This window comes from Silene latifolia, chromosome 11, assembly GCF_048544455.1.
Source record: "Silene latifolia isolate original U9 population chromosome 11, ASM4854445v1, whole genome shotgun sequence".
In the NCBI taxonomy this organism is placed as follows: domain Eukaryota; kingdom Viridiplantae; phylum Streptophyta; class Magnoliopsida; order Caryophyllales; family Caryophyllaceae; genus Silene; species Silene latifolia.
The window spans coordinates 14,122,447-14,140,077 of record NC_133536.1 but is presented as its reverse complement, the minus strand read 5'-3'; the positions used below and the strand labels follow the sequence as shown (position 1 = coordinate 14,140,077).

Here is a 17,631-nt window from a genome sequence, read left to right as displayed (position 1 = left end):
CTCCATGGTCTTGTACTCCTTGTCCTTGGACTCTCGGCACCAACCTCTTCTTGCTAGGATAAGACGAGGATGAGGGCACAGATGGCCTCTTGCCACGGAGGATAGGGCGATGATTCACATGAGCATTGGCATTCCGTTGATTCCGAAGAATTAAAGTAAGGGCTTCCATGATAGTATTCTCCACCTTGGTTGGTCGTACCATCTTCTCAAGATACCAAAGAGTCAACCATGTTAGCACCTAACATATAGCATGCACAAAGAGACTACCAACTTAGGTCCTTAGTCCTACCCATCTCTCATTTATTATTTGAGGTCAAGTTCAATTTAAATTCGGGGTACACGTGTGTGCGTCGGGAGCAACATATGCTCTGATACCAACTGTGAGACCCCTCGATAGGGCATCAAAATTAAAGCGGAAAATACGAGATTTTTAAAACCTTTTTAAAAGCTTAAAGTGCGAAATCCACCATAAGCGATCAAACAAAAATGAAAAGAAAGATAATTAAGTTTTACAATTTAAAACAAGTGCGATGGGGAAAAGATATCCCACGAATAAACACAAGTCTAACGATAGGTGAGTCTAAGAAACCTATAACTAAGGTCCAAGGTTCAACGTTCTCGCTAGCTCACACGTCTTCCCCATAATCTGCATCACAAACCTGTCATTCATGTAAACATGAACGCACGATCAGTGGGGAGTAACTCGGGGTTCTCCCCCCACAATATGTCAAAATGCACATAAGCAAGAACTTAATTAAACATATTGATCATGCATCATACTTGAATAATATGGACAAGGGAATAAAACGATAATCATAACGAGATAGGCATATTGCATTCTTAATGAGATAGGCATGGTACATTATATTAAACATGCATTCAAGGTAACCAAAACATGGATATGAGATTAGGCATCGAATCATATGAAGAAGGTAAACAACGGATCAATTGAATAGAAAATACATGGATGGAAACCAATAGCCATTCCTTTGAAAACCTCTTAACAACCATAGCACGGGACGTGGCTACTAATGTCACATTCATACTTATGGCTTACATCTCACCATAAGAACGGATGGGAACATCAATCCCGGCGATCATATCGCAACTAGGGCTTGCATCTCACCACTAGTATCCGATAGGACCAAGACTCTCACAAATAGTTATAGAAGACGTGCACTCTCGTATATAAGAACACACCAATGACCGTAACAAGCAAGACATTTACAAAGGATTGACTCAAAACAAGACAAACCCGTAGACTCAACCTCCGGTAGGACGACGATCATAATACGGTCCTAGTCTAAATCTGGCAAGACTCTCGGGATGGACGACACCCGATTCGACATACAATCCCAAATCGTATCCAAGACTCGATCCATGACACCTAGCCGTGCCCCAAGGTCGAGTAACCCCAAATCGGAACCATGGTACCTATCCGTACCCCAAGGTCCGAAGAGGCGGAAGGAAGACAGCCTAACTCGGAAACAATGGCACATAATCGTGACCCAATGGCCGAGGGCAAATAAATAAGGAATGTCGAGTAGTCACACAATGTAAACCGTCACGCTCCGGTCACAAATACGAGTAATAATGATTGCACAAACATAACGTAAACAATTCATGTGAAGCATGTATAAGTATAAGAGTATAACAAATATCAAGTACTCCCATGATAAAAGAGTCTCAACACATCATACACAAGCATTAGAACCAAAGTTAAGATGCATACCCAACAAGAAACTCAAAACCCAATCTATAACAACAAGTTTAGTACTCGACTACAACAAGGGTCAACTTCAAACGGTCATAACTTGAGTTCTATACATGATAATGAGGTGAAACCAGTTGGAGGTGATAGCTTATCCTCTTACGGTTCTAACGGTAGGTCATAAGCCTCAAACAAACAAGTAACGAAGAAGTTATGGCCATTTTACGAAAACTGGTCAGGCTTAAACCGCAGCCTGCGATAGTGGCCGGAGCCTGCGGTGGGTGCCGGAGCCTGCGGTGGGTGCCGGAGCCTGCGGTTTTCCCCTGCCACCGGACTGTTTGCACGACAATTTCCTACCCTTTCCGAAAGTCGGTTTCTACCAATTTTTCATCCCAAATTCCTCTTAAATATACATGTTAACACAATAATACCTAATAGAAACCACAAGAATGTAATTGTCACACATCTTGATGGATTCAAGCACAAGATTTTGACCCAAAATCAAACAATTAATTCATCCAAACATCAATTGAAAATCAATGTAACAACATGCTTAAAACTCTTCAACCAACCATGAGATGGTTGTTCATACAAACTCATTCAACAACATACATGTGAAACAAGAAAAGATTCAAACTTTAACATACATATGAACAAACTACAAAATATAAACACACAAATTTGACATAATGTCGAGTAACCCATCACCGTTACCTTTTTGCTCTTAATCTCTAATGTAATCGTCTCACAAGCAAGAATCCACTTCCGGGCCAACTAACCTTTCTCCTAAACATAAGAAAACACAAAATAAGACTAAAAATCGAAACTAGAAAAAGGGTACCATATAGAGGATGGCTCGACAGCCCCAATAATGGAGGAAAGTCGGATCTTTTCTTACCTAGAAAGAAGGAGGGCGATGAGAGGAAGAGATAGACGCGAAAATCACTTGAATCGGATAAGAATTGAGCAAATTATGGTGTTTTGAAGATTTATAAGATAGATGTATAAAAATGGTGAGGGTTGTTGAAGATGAATTTCAGAAAAATGAAGAGGGAGATGAAGTTGTGAGGTGTTAGGTGAGGGTTTTATGAAAAGAAAAGAGAAGGAGAAAAGGCCCATAAGTTATAAAAAGCCCAACAACTCAAATTGAGTCGGTTTCCACTAGAATTTTCGTCTCAAGCCCACTATAACTCAAGACGGGAGATATTATTATTATTATCATTATTATCCGACCAAAATATTTATTTTGTATAACTTAAGCTTTAAAAATATAATATTTATAAAAATCATGTTTAATAATGAAATTAATTAAATTAAATAATTAAAATATAAATAAGACAATGAAACGGTTAATTAAATCATAATTGCCAAAATAGAAAATTCGCGGGTGTTACAATCACCCCATCTTTTAAAAAGTTTCGTCCTCGAAACTTGAAAATGGAAATGAAATGTCGTATAAAATAAAACCGGAATTTTGAATTCGGTAACCAAAACATTCAAAAGGTTACTTATCGTAAGAATCAAAATCCTTTCAGAAGTCTCAATTAAAATTTTAAAATGAACAGATTCTCATCAAAGGAACGAAAATGCTCTCGTTGCGCATTCAAGAACATCACATTCCAAATCAAAGATATGGTCAAAAGCAAATCATTTGTATAAATCAAAAATCAAAATACTTTCAAAGACATTGATGAAGAGTTTTCAAAAGTATAAGTCTCATTCATGGAACGAAATTGCTCTTGTCGTGCACACAAGAACGCTAACTTTCCAAGTCTAAGACAAATTTAAAACAAAAATCATTCGCCGACAAGCGCAGAACAAGTTATTAAACGTTTCAAATAACGAGTTCTAACATCCGATCAACGTCAAAATCAAAAGAGAAGGCAATTCACTCAAATTTTCTTTTGCAAAGGTCAAAATAGAAGTAGAGGCTTCATTTCTAAATTAAAAAGGAAGTCAAACTCCTGAAAATATAATATTAAACTTTTGGCAACGAAATCATAAGTAGACCAAAGCTAGTTAGAAATTGAGCAAAGTTAAAAGTAACTCGGGTTTAGCAATTAAAAATCAATAAAAGGAGTTATACTCGTAGGACAAAAGGATAACTAAATCAAATTTTCATTTTTGAACTCTTAAAATAGGTAGGGTTTAGTAAAAGTAACATAAACCTTTAACGACGAACCAAAAATGGTAGTTTGAAACGTTTAGAAATTTTATGAATTGAAAAGTAACTTAGATATCATGAAAACAAGATACGCTAAGAGGGTTCAAACTTAACCAACAAAGAGATATGATGAACTTCCTAGGAGAAGAGTTGAAATCGAATCTACCAGGCTATCAAAGATTGAATTTCATAGGTTAACATCAAATGCTAAAGGAGGAGCAAGCATAAACGAGGAAGAGAGGTATGAACGGAAACACTTATGGTCAAAGAGGACGGGAAATTAGGCAACAAGGAAACACTAGATACTTAAATCTCGAACAACAAAGTCATCCCGAACGGTTAGAAAACTTCCTAACCACAAAACTCATAACCACATAACTCCCAAGCATTTCCTCAAAATACCCACACTTTACTCTTATGCTACCCCGTGGGTCAAGTAACTCCACCACAATTGTGATTCCATAACTCTCAAATGTAAATCATCTATAAACGATTTCCACGAAAGATCAAAACTACTAAAACGATTTACACACCTAACCAACTATCGACTACTAGGAGTTCTCACTATAGTAAAATCCTCAATCAAAGGTCAAAATCTTAAGGTCTTCATACTTTCTAACACTCCAAACCAAAATCTTATTCACGCCCGAGTTCATAAGCCTAAATGATCACATTCCCTAAATCATAAAGACCACCAACCAAAATTAAATGGATTTGTCATACAATTTTTTTCTACCCAACTCAACTCAAGTTCCACTTATCCAATTTTGACGAAATCAAGGTTTGCAAAGAATCCTCAAGGGCATCCCACTCACTCTACAACGTAGCCAACAAAGCCATCACTCCACTAAAGAAACAAAGGGTAATAACTAGGTCAAGAAATGATAGGAAATTTCAAAGGGATACATGAACATGACGAGGTGTGAGATTAAAGGAGTCAACAATAAAGGTAACTAGTTAACACCAGTAAGAGATATTAGAATTAGAGAGGTATCCAAGGCAAGGAGACAACGAGTAACTCTTATACATAAGAATTAAATCTAATCAAGATATGAACGGAGGGAAGGAAGATGATTAAAGGTACGAAGGAGGATTTTAAGGCTTAAACCATACACTTACTAAGACTTAAGGTTCCCTCTAACAAGGTCACACCTATTAGGATATCGTACCATCATAACAAAACGACCAAATTCCAAAACGAGGGTCAAGGCAATTCCTCTCATTCCTTGTATGCAACTCTCTCTTAAAGGATTACACCTCTATGACTGATCAAGGTAAAAATAAACGCTCGCTTAAGGGTTGATAAATTGGTTAGATTCATTGTTCACTTATCCTATCACATATTAGGATTTCTCTAAGGTAAATCTACCACTCAAGCATAACAACATCTCTTTATCTCAAGTATTCGTCACAACCTCAATGTTTTAAAAACCAAAGAATGAATTAGCAAGGACTTCTCAACAAAATCCTCAAGGGTCAACTAATATCAAACCACATCACCATTCTATACGGGATCATTAACATCAAAAATGGGTTTTCTTCCAAATTCATATCCTAAACTTATCTCATGTTTACTCCTAAGGTAACGACGCTCAACCTACTAAGCTTTCAAATCCCAAACATAAACAGCAAATCCAAGTTCTATAACTTTAATCACATAGGCAACTTATTCCTGACACGAAGAATCCACCAATCAATTATACTTACTTGGTCAAGGAACTAGGTATAAGAATCACTAAGTATTTATCATCACCTTACCTAAGTCTTTTCTGACATCACGACCTCTCAAAACGGGGTTAAGGGTCAAACACAAACAAACTCCACAAAAGCCAACTTATCCGACCGAAGTTAACATTCCATAAGGCAAAGATGGAGGTATACAAGAAAGGCATTATAAGGAGAAAAGGTACAAAGACAACTCCCAAGATATGGAATAAAAGTTGCGAAAGGTATAGAAGCACAAAGATGAGGGAATGTGACAAAGCACCCAAAGGGAGAAAGGTATCTTCGAGACGGTAAAGAAATCCTTCAAGAGAAAGGGATCCATATGCAAGATGTTATGGAAGGAGAAGTAAAAACGAAGGATAAGTCGAGTGAGTACTAAGCTAGTTCCCAAGGTTAAGCAAAAGAGAGCTTATGAAGGGAAGGATGAGCATCACGGGATAAAAGTAAGGAAAGGTTGATCAAGTATAGAAAACACACCCATAACGGTGTCGGGAGGAACGGCGGTTCCGATTTGATTCTCGACAAGAGTGACTCTTCTTGGCTCGGCTTCCGGAGCATTAGGGAGAGGAGGAGAGGTAGTCTTCTTCTCGGGGCAATTCCTGAAGAGATGTCCGGGCTTCTTGCAATGGTAACACTTCAAGGGCATATCATAGCATCCAATCCCGGGGTGATAAGTTTGCCCACACTTGAAGCACTTGCGGTTCTCCTTAAGCCTATTAGTAGATGTAGGTACTTGTCCTTTCGGCTCTTGCACTACTGGCTCTTGTCCTCCATGGTCTTGTACTCCTTGTCCTTGGACTCTCGGCACCAACCTCTTCTTGCTAGGATAAGACGAGGATGAGGCACTGAGATGGCCTCTTGCCACGGAGGATAGGGCGATGATTCACATGAGCATTGGCATTCCGTTGATTAGAAGAATTAAAGTAAGGGCTTCCATGATAGTATTCTCCACCTTGGTTGGTCGTACCATCTTCTCAAGATACCAAAGAGTCAACCATGTTAGCACCTAACATATAGCATGCACAAAGAGACTACCAACTTAGGTCCTTAGTCCTACCCATCTCTCATTTATTATTTGAGGTCAAGTTCAATTTAAATTCGGGGTACACGTGTGTGCGTCGGGAGCAACATATGCTCTGATACCAACTGTGAGACCCCTCGATAGGGCATCAAAATTAAAGCGGAAAATACGAGATTTTTAAAACCTTTTTAAAAGCTTAAAGTGCGAAATCCACCATAAGCGATCAAACAAAAATGAAAAGAAAGATAATTAAGTTTTACAATTTAAAACAAGTGCGATGGGGAAAAGATATCCCACGAATAAACACAAGTCTAACGATAGGTGAGTCTAAGAAACCTATAACTAAGGTCCAAGGTTCAACGTTCTCGCTAGCTCACACGTCTTCCCCATAATCTGCATCACAAACCTGTCATTCATGTAAACATGAACGCCACAGTCAGTGGGGAGTAACTCAGGGTTCTCCCAGCCACAATATGTCAAAATGCACATAAGCAAGAACTTAATTAAACATATTGATCATGCATCATACTTGAATAATATGGACAAGGGAATAAAACGATAATCATAACGAGATAGGCATATTGCATTCTTAATGAGATAGGCATGGTACATTATATTAAACATGCATTCAAGGTAACCAAAACATGGATATGAGATTAGGCATCGAATCATATGAAGAAGGTAAACAACGGATCAATTGAATAGAAAATACATGGATGGAAACCAATAGCCATTCCTTTGAAAACCTCTTAACAACCATAGCACGGGACGTGGCTACTAATGTCACATTCATACTTATGGCTTACATCTCACCATAAGAACGGATGGGAACATCAATCCCGGCGATCATATCGCAACTAGGGGCTTGCATCTCACCACTAGTATCCGATAGGACCAAGACTCTCACAAATAGTTATAGAAGACGTGCACTCTCGTATATAAGAACACACCAATGACCGTAACAAGCAAGACATTTACAAAGGATTGACTCAAAACAAGACAAACCCGTAGACTCCAACCTCCTGGTAGGACGACGATCATAATACGGTCCTAGTCTAAATCTGGCCAGACTCTCGGGATGGACGACACCCGATTCGACATACAATCCCAAATCGTATCCAAGACTCGATCCATGACACCTAGCCGTGCCCCAAGGTCGAGTAACCCCAAATCGGAACCATGGTACCTATCCGTACCCCAAGGTCCGAAGAGGCGGAAGGAAGACAGCCCAACTCGGAAACAATGGCACATAATCGTGACCCAATGGCCGAGGGCAAATAAATAAGGAATGTCGAGTAGTCACACAATGTAAACCGTCACGCTCCGGTCACAAATACGAGTAATAATGATTGCACAAACATAACGTAAACAATTCATGTGAAGCATGTATAAGTATAAGAGTATAACAAATATCAAGTACTCCCATGATAAAAGAGTCTCAACACATCATACACAAGCATTAGAACCAAAGTTAAGATGCATACCCAACAAGAAACTCAAAACCCAATCTATAACAACAAGTTTAGTACTCGACTACAACAAGGGTCAACTTCAAACGGTCATAACTTGAGTTCTATACATGATAATGAGGTGAAACCAGTTGGAGGTGATAGCTTATCCTCTTACGGTTCTAACGGTAGGTCATAAGCCTCAAACAAACAAGTAACGAAGAAGTTATGGCCATTTTACGAAAACTGGTCAGGCTTAAACCGCAGCCTGCGATAGTGGCCGGAGCCTGCGGTGGGTGCCGGAGCCTGCGGTGGGTGCCGGAGCCTGCGGTTTTCCCCTGCCACCGGACTGTTTGCACGACAATTTCCTACCCTTTCCGAAAGTCGGTTTCTACCAATTTTTCATCCCAAATTCCTCTTAAATATACATGTTAACACAATAATACCTAATAGAAACCACAAGAATGTAATTGTCACACATCTTGATGGATTCAAGCACAAGATTTTGACCCAAAATCAAACAATTAATTCATCCAAACATCAATTGAAAATCAATGTAACAACATGCTTAAAACTCTTCAACCAACCATGAGATGGTTGTTCATACAAACTCATTCAACAACATACATGTGAAACAAGAAAAGATTCAAACTTTAACATACATATGAACAAACTACAAAATATAAACACACAAATTTGACATAATGTCGAGTAACCCATCACCGTTACCTTTTTGCTCTTAATCTCTAATGTAATCGTCTCACAAGCAAGAATCCACTTCCGGGCCAACTAACCTTTCTCCTAAACATAAGAAAACACAAAATAAGACTAAAAATCGAAACTAGAAAAAGGGTACCATATAGAGGATGGCTCGACAGCCCCAATAATGGAGGAAAGTCGGATCTTTTCTTACCTAGAAAGAAGGAGGGCGATGAGAGGAAGAGATAGACGCGAAAATCACTTGAATCGGATAAGAATTGAGCAAATTATGGTGTTTTGAAGATTTGTAAGATAGATGTATAAAAATGGTGAGGGTTGTTGAAGATGAATTTCAGAAAAATGAAGAGGGAGATGAAGTTGTGAGGTGTTAGGTGAGGGTTTTATGAAAAGAAAAGAGAAGGAGAAAAGGCCCATAAGTTATAAAAAGCCCAACAACTCAAATTGAGTCGGTTTCCACTAGAATTTTCGTCTCAAGCCCACTATAACTCAAGACGGGAGATATTATTATTATTATCATTATTATCCGACCAAAATATTTATTTTGTATAACTTAAGCTTTAAAAATATAATATTTATAAAAATCATGTTTAATAATGAAATTAATTAAATTAAATAATTAAAATATAAATAAGACAATGAAACGGTTAATTAAATCATAATTGCCAAAATAGAAAATTCGCGGGTGTTACAATCACCCCATCTTTTAAAAAGTTTCGTCCTCGAAACTTGAAAATGGAAATGAAATGTCGTATAAAATAAAACCGGAATTTTGAATTCGGTAACCAAAACATTCAAAAGGTTACTTATCGTAAGAATCAAAATCCTTTCAGAAGTCTCAATTAAAATTTTAAAGCGGAACGATTCTCATCAAAGGAACGAAAATGCTCTCGTTGCGCATTCAAGAACATCACATTCCAAATCAAAGATATGGTCAAAAGCAAATCATTTGTATAAATCAAAAATCAAAATACTTTCAAAGACATTGATGAAGAGTTTTCAAAAGTATAAGTCTCATTCATGGAACGAAATTGCTCTTGTCGTGCACACAAGAACGCTAACTTTCCAAGTCTAAGACAAATTTAAAACAAAAATCATTCGCCGACAAGCGCAGAACAAGTTATTAAACGTTTCAAATAACGAGTTCTAACATCCGATCAACGTCAAAATCAAAAGAGAAGGCAATTCACTCAAATTTTCTTTTGCAAAGGTCAAAATAGAAGTAGAGGCTTCATTTCTAAATTAAAAAGGAAGTCAAACTCCTGAAATTATAATATTAAACTTTTGGCAACGAAATCATAAGTAGACCAAAGCTAGTTAGAAATTGAGCAAAGTTAAAAGTAACTCGGGTTTAGCAATTAAAAATCAATAAAAGGAGTTATACTCGTAGGACAAAAGGATAACTAAATCAAATTTTCATTTTTGAACTCTTAAAATAGGTAGGGTTTAGTAAAAGTAACATAAACCTTTAACGACGAACCAAAAATGGTAGTTTGAAACGTTTAGAAATTTTATGAATTGAAAAGTAACTTAGATATCATGAAAACAAGATACGCTAAGAGGGTTCAAACTTAACCAACAAAGAGATATGATGAACTTCCTAGGAGAAGAGTTGAAATCGAATCTACCAGGCTATCAAAGATTGAATTTCATAGGTTAACATCAAATGCTAAAGGAGGAGCAAGCATAAACGAGGAAGAGAGGTATGAACGGAAACACTTATGGTCAAAGAGGACGGGAAATTAGGCAACAAGGAAACACTAGATACTTAAATCTCGAACAACAAAGTCATCCTGAACGGTTCCGAAAACTTCCTAACCACAAAACTCATAACCACATAACTCCCAAGCATTTCCTCAAAATACCCACACTTTACTCTTATGCTACCCCGTGGGTCAAGTAACTCCACCACAATTGTGATTCCATAACTCTCAAATGTAAATCATCTATAAACGATTTCCACGAAAGATCAAAACTACTAAAACGATTTACACACCTAACCAACTATCGACTACTAGGAGTTCTCACTATAGTAAAATCCTCAATCAAAGGTCAAAATCTTAAGGTCTTCATACTTTCTAACACTCCAAACCAAAATCTTATTCACGCCCGAGTTCATAAGCCTAAATGATCACATTCCCTAAATCATAAAGACCACCAACCAAAATTAAATGGATTTGTCATACAATTTTTTTCTACCCAACTCAACTCAAGTTCCACTTATCCAATTTTGACGAAATCAAGGTTTGCAAAGAATCCTCAAGGGCATCCCACTCACTCTACAACGTAGCCAACAAAGCCATCACTCCACTAAAGAAACAAAGGGTAATAACTAGGTCAAGAAATGATAGGAAATTTCAAAGGGATACATGAACATGACGAGGTGTGAGATTAAAGGAGTCAACAATAAAGGTAACTAGTTAACACCAGTAAGAGATATTAGAATTAGAGAGGTATCCAAGGCAAGGAGACAACGAGTAACTCTTATACATAAGAATTAAATCTAATCAAGATATGAACGGAGGGAAGGAAGATGATTAAAGGTACGAAGGAGGATTTTAAGGCTTAAACCATACACTTACTAAGACTTAAGGTTCCCTCTAACAAGGTCACACCTATTAGGATATCGTACCATCATAACAAAACGACCAAATTCCAAAACGAGGGTCAAGGCAATTCCTCTCATTCCTTGTATACAACTCTCTCTTAAAGGATTACACCTCTATGACTGATCAAGGTAAAAATAAACGCTCGCTTAAGGGTAATTATTCACCTCCATTGTAAATAATCAAACTAAATACTAAGCACAACAATCAATCAACTAATTTCAACAATTACAAACTAAATAAAACGAAATTACTAATTAAAAACTAGATAAAACGAAATTACTAATCAAAATAAATCGAAATTAGTAAACAAAAGTTGGGGATTAATTGCTACTCTATGCACGAAACTAGTACATTAGGGATGAATTAATACCTTTAGATGAATATAGGATGAACTAGGTTGATGGATAGCAAATGATTAAAAGAAATTAGGACGAATTTGGATGACAATTTGGGGTTTTCGCAACTTAGGGTTTCGAAAATAAAATTGGGGATTTTCTGGGTTTGTGTAAATAAGAGAGTGATTGTGTTTACTCGGGTTTTTTTTTTATATAAGAGGCAAAGCCGCCATCTTTCTCAACGGCTTTGCTCGATTTCAGTTTTTTTTTTACGCACTTTGCTAAGCCGCCCAGGTTCTTAGCGGCTTTCCTTGTTTTTTGTGTGCCTCACAACTCCAGTATCTACTGCAATGTCTGGCATAGAAAAAAACATAAAGCCGCTATACTTCTTAGCGGCTTTATGACTTGCAATTTTTTTTTAATGAATCCTTGCAAAGCCGCTAAGAACCTCAGCGGCTTTGCTATTTGTACCCATTTTTTTGCACTCCAGTTGTAACACCCCCTCATACCAAGGTACCTTACCAAGGACTACCCTAGCATGAAAGGCTGTTACCATCTCGGTTTCCCGAGGTTAGTATATCAAAGTTACAAATTCCAAACAACATTTATTAAAGTATAAAAGTTAAAGATTACATTATCTCAGACCAACTCAAAATAAACGTACAAGGTCTCAATACAAATGAAATCCAAGACATCTAAACTCATAACAACGGAAGCTAGACTTGACGTGATGACTCCCATGTTGTCCCATAGCTAAACATCCGCATTACTGTCACAATCGCTCACCATCCCGAATGGATCACCGCAGGTTTTACAAAACAACAACACGGGGTCGATTTACTCAATCAATATAAGACAACAACAATACAACCGGTGATCATCGATCTCACACAAGAATCGACTACACACCGAAGTGTGTAGCCCCGCCAGATTACCCATCGCAACAGGTAATCCTCGCCGCATGATGGGTGACCGCATGCCCCATCCCCACCTAGTCCAGCTCATCAACGAGCGACTAACAATCCCCGTCCCTTAATGTGCACATCCCCTCCCGTGACGGGTTCCACGGAGGGCGAACTAGGGTGTGAAGTCACTCCCGCAAGTGACTCCACCACAATCACACACACAGATCACAATTGTCACACACCACAATCGTCAAGACAACCACACCAATACCGTCACCACAACACCCAACCTCCGATGATCGTGAGATAACAACAATTATAAAACATATGCAATCTCAATCAATTAACAAGATCTGAGTAGGAGAAACCCTACCTTTTCGCAATCCGCTACGCTGCAATCAATCATACAAATGCACAACTAGTAATACATCATCACCTACACTGACGATAATCAACAATCAACGACATATGATGACCAAAACCCTAAATCCCCAAATTAACCAAATTAGGGTTTGTTAACTTATAAGAATGACAATAGATGAACAAGTATAAGACACTTACTACGGCGATTGACACGGAATGAGATGCTAGAACCCACAATCGACAACCTTTGACTTGGAATTGATGAAGATGATTAGAGGATAATGAACGTAGTTTATGTTTTTGGGGAGAAATGATTTTAGAAACTGACGAACGATGATATATATAACCTCTAATCATTATAACCAAAATCGCGGAAATAATACCCGTCAGGCCGGATACTCGGTCGAGTAAGGTGTATACTCGGCCCGAGTATCCTACTACTCGGTCGAGTATTCACCATACTCTACGAGTATTCCTCACAGAACCCAAACAAACTACACTCCTGACACTACTCGGCCGAGTAGGCTCTACTCGGTCGAGTACTTAGCTTATAAAAATCCGTAGTGTTACACCAGTAGCTAATGTAACTTGAGGACGAAATTTTTCAGTAACAAAGAGGCAAGCCGCTAAGAAGTATAGCGGCTTTGCCAAAAAACTGGAAAAAAAAAATCAGCGATGACGTGGACACTAGTAACCAAATTATGTTAAATTAAACGCTAATTGTCAAATTAAGTGGATAATTAACACTAATTACCCAAAAACTTCGTTATCTGGCCGGTTCAGATTTTCTCCATTTACTTCAAAGAAAAAAGATCTTTGTTGAGAATAAAACTCCACCAGTCCAGCTTATATCAATTACACATGTAAAGATCTCACATTAAAAAATTAGAGAAGAATATTATATACAAGGCAAGGACTTAGTCTTTTGCCAATTTGTTTTAGATTGAAACCCTCCTGGGCTAGGGTTAGGGAACTCAAAGGCTCCCATGTGAAGATTGTCCCACATTGATAATAGAGGAGAAGAATTACCACACTTTATAAGGCAAAAGATTACCCCCCTTTATTGACAACTGGTTTTAGAGTGAAACCCTTTTAACTTTATATTGTGGACTCGCTCTCCAATGTTCGGATGTGACTTAGGTCTGTAGTTGAATTTAACAAACTCCATTATTTATAGGGTAGCTCTTTTTTCACGGGGTGAATGAACTACTCCACTGGATTTATTGTGAGCTTGACCATTATGCCCTTTATTTTGTCACCTTAATTTGAAGTATTTCAAGGTTATAATGGGAAAGAAGCATGAAATTCCAGTGACTAAGTACATAAGACCAGTGGCATTATGGGCACCCTATTTATAAAAGGAGAGAAAGAAATGAATCGTCAATTCAATAGTTATTAGGCTATAGCATTCCAAATAATTTGCGCTCGGGTATCTAACTACGCAAAATTTCCCTACATCTGACATATTATTAAAACTACATACCTGCCATTGGCTGAACTTTGTTTCGTTGAACAGGAACGCCCTTCATAATATATACCGAAAATATATCTTCATTAATACAAATAATCAACTTAGATATATAAAAAACTGAGCACCCACGAAGATAAATAAGCTAAGAGAAGCGCAACCAATATTTAACGTTATTCTAACGTTTATAGATCGAAATTTTTAACTAAAATTTAAAAATAACAAAGATAAACGTAGAAGCGAACACGCTTACCCAAACTCAACATTAGGACTAGCATAATATGGCAAATTTGAGAGGGCAGTCTCATCTATGTCAAAGACCCAAATATCTTTGCCCTTACTAATATTAAGACTATTAACATAGTTAATAGCAGAAGTCGTAACAATAGAACAATCTTCTTTATATTGAGCCCCCAACATGTAATGACCAACATAATTCTCGCAATTTATTGGAATCGTCTTCCAATCCCTAACATTGTTTGTTTCGACAGCAAAACACCAACTTAAACAATCTAAGTCTTGGACCCGGTGACCTCCTGAACCTGAACGTGGTACAAGAGGATGTACGGTAGCATGATACGCGTGGGCTCCTCCGATTATGAAATGAGGAGCCACTATGACTCCTAGTAGGATAAGAAAGTAGTCAAAGGACCATTTTACGTGCATCATGTTATTTTGTGACTATTGATAAATTTATGACCCGAGACTAAGAGAGGCAATGTGAGACGTGAATTATTGTGAAAGATACAGAACCTTTTATGGGCATTTTTGTTTCCATTATTGAAGGACAAGGTAAGGACATATTGACGTGGGGTCAGGGGCGGACCCAGGAATTTGGGACAAGGGGGCACAAATTTTTCTTAAATAAATCGTCTTTCATTTTATAAGGCAGTTTTTGTATATTATAATTTTTTTATAAAGTAATAAAAAAATTAATGAGTTAGTACATCAAATTTTTATTTTTTTACAAAACGTAATTCATAGCTCAGAAGAAAACCTGTTTTAAGATATATTAAATTTTAATTCCATATTGAACAATGAAGACTAGTGACTCAATGGTTGAGACATTAACATAATACAATGGAGGTCCAAGGTTCAAATCTTGTTAAATAATTTTTGACAAAGAAAACTGTGGACCAAAAATTATAGAGGGTTGCGAAACGTCGTTGACGTTTTTTAAAAAAAGACACTCACTACCCTTACTCTCCCTCTCTCTACTCTATTCTCTCCCAAACAAACAACCAATTTTTTTTTTTTTTTTAAAAAAAAAATAAAAAATTAACACTTTGTTCATCTGATTCAATGTCGAACAACGAACAATCTACATCAAGCGCTAATTAACTACTTAATTTATTTCTCGTCTTAATCGAATTAGTATGAATTGGATTTATAATCGAATTACCTTATGAATGTGAACTAGTTTGAATGGTATTAGCTTGAATCAAAATAGTACGAATAGCATTATAGTATCGAATTACCTTTTAAATAGAATTAGCATGAATCGAACTTATCATAGCCCTCGTAATTTTGTTTGTCATAAGAAGTTAGACTTTGAAAATCATCGTCCTGCATGGACATGGACGACAACATTCATCGTCTATCATGGTCAAGGACGTAGACATTGAACGTCTATGCTGGAGAGGGACAATGAATGTTCACGTTTAAGTTGGGCATGGAGGTTGAATGTACACGTCCAAGCCAGACTTTAAAAATCATCGTCCTGCATGGACATGGACGTATACATTCAAAGTCCATTTATGGGTCGGACATTGATAATCAACGTCGACCATGGCGTTGGACGTTGATATTCAACGTCTACCCATGGTTTGGACGTTGAACACCAACGTCTGAACCATTGCCAAACAACAACAATTAATCCCATATTCAACGTTGAAGACCAACGTGTAGAGAACAAATGGTCCAAACTTTTTTTACCCACTTTAAATGTCTTATTCAAGATTCCAAGTGTTATACTCCTTGTATATTGTTGTTTATATGGTACTATTGTTTAGTATTGTTCTTACTTCGTCATAATTATTTGTTTACGTTTTTTCTTATGTAATAATACTTCCTCCGTCTCGTTTATTACTTTTACCTTTTTCAATTTTTGTAAGAAATACCTTAATCAAAGGTAAACAAATAATTGAGACGGAGTATTAATTGAGTTTAAACAAATAATTGGTACGGAAGGTCGAGTTTGTAATATACTAAAGCTCGATGCATGTTTATATTATATTTGAACAATATTGAATAGTTTGTGAAATTGGGTTTTGATGGGGGTGGATGCGGTGATGGTTAGTCGCGGCAAGGTGGTCGAGGTAGTGGAGGTGGGGCGGAAGTAGTGGCGAGGTGGCAGTGGGGCGAGGTGGTAGTGGGGCGGTGGTGGTAGGGATGAATATGGTGAATAAGGTGTAAGAGGTAAAGAGGAGAGAGAGCAAGAGAGATGTATGTCAAGGGTAAGTTACGTCTTTTTTATGAAAAACGTCGACGATTCGTTATAAAACGTCGACGACATTTCGTAATCGGGAAATTATACAGCACAAAAGCCCTTGGAAGTAGTCGAACCCAGATCACCAGACATCCACAGAATCTTTATGACTATAATGTACACCTAAAAATAAATATTCTAAATTTCATGGTGGGCACCTGCCCACCCGGGCCCCCCACTAAATCCGCCCTTGTGTGGGGTAATGCAAAATTAAACAGTCCGTCTTACTTTAGATCGCTTTATTTCAGACCGCAATAAGACCTCTCACAAGTGAGAAGCACATGAGTTATGGGACACCCTCATGTGCTTTCCCACTCACACGCTAAATGTGTTTTTTGTGAGAGGAAATGGTATCCGTCTGATCATTTCAGACGGATATGACGGTCGGAAATAAGAATTTGTGATTAAATTGCACATCATCCAATTTCACGATTATACTCCCTCAGTCTCCTCAATTAATAGATTTATTATTTTTGACGCAGAGATTAAGGAAATATGTAAAAATACACCCAAAATAAAAAATAAATAACTATTAATGAGGACAAAAGGCGTAATAAATTAATAATGGTCCGAATATGAACAATATGTCGTAAGTTACCATAAGTTGTAACACTATTTATATCATTGTAGTTACATTTAACTATAAAATGGGCACATATGCCCGTCTGAAAAATAAG

The 17,631-nt window shown here is 37.4% G+C and overlaps 2 long non-coding RNA genes across 2 annotated transcripts; both read right to left on the bottom strand.

Annotated features, from left to right (window-relative positions):
- Positions 1-427: 427 nt before the first annotated feature.
- LOC141612720 (uncharacterized) lies at positions 428-2,849 on the bottom strand. The gene is made up of 3 exons (XR_012529166.1): positions 2,610-2,849; positions 2,426-2,497; positions 428-659 (listed from the first exon to the last, which is right to left on the bottom strand). It is a non-coding gene; the product is annotated as an uncharacterized LOC141612720 (long non-coding RNA).
- A 3,946-nt stretch (positions 2,850-6,795) lies between these two features.
- On the bottom strand, positions 6,796-9,221 carry LOC141612718 (uncharacterized). The gene is made up of 3 exons (XR_012529165.1): positions 8,983-9,221; positions 8,799-8,870; positions 6,796-7,027 (listed from the first exon to the last, which is right to left on the bottom strand). It is a non-coding gene; the product is annotated as an uncharacterized LOC141612718 (long non-coding RNA).
- Between the last annotated feature and the right edge of the window lie 8,410 nt (positions 9,222-17,631).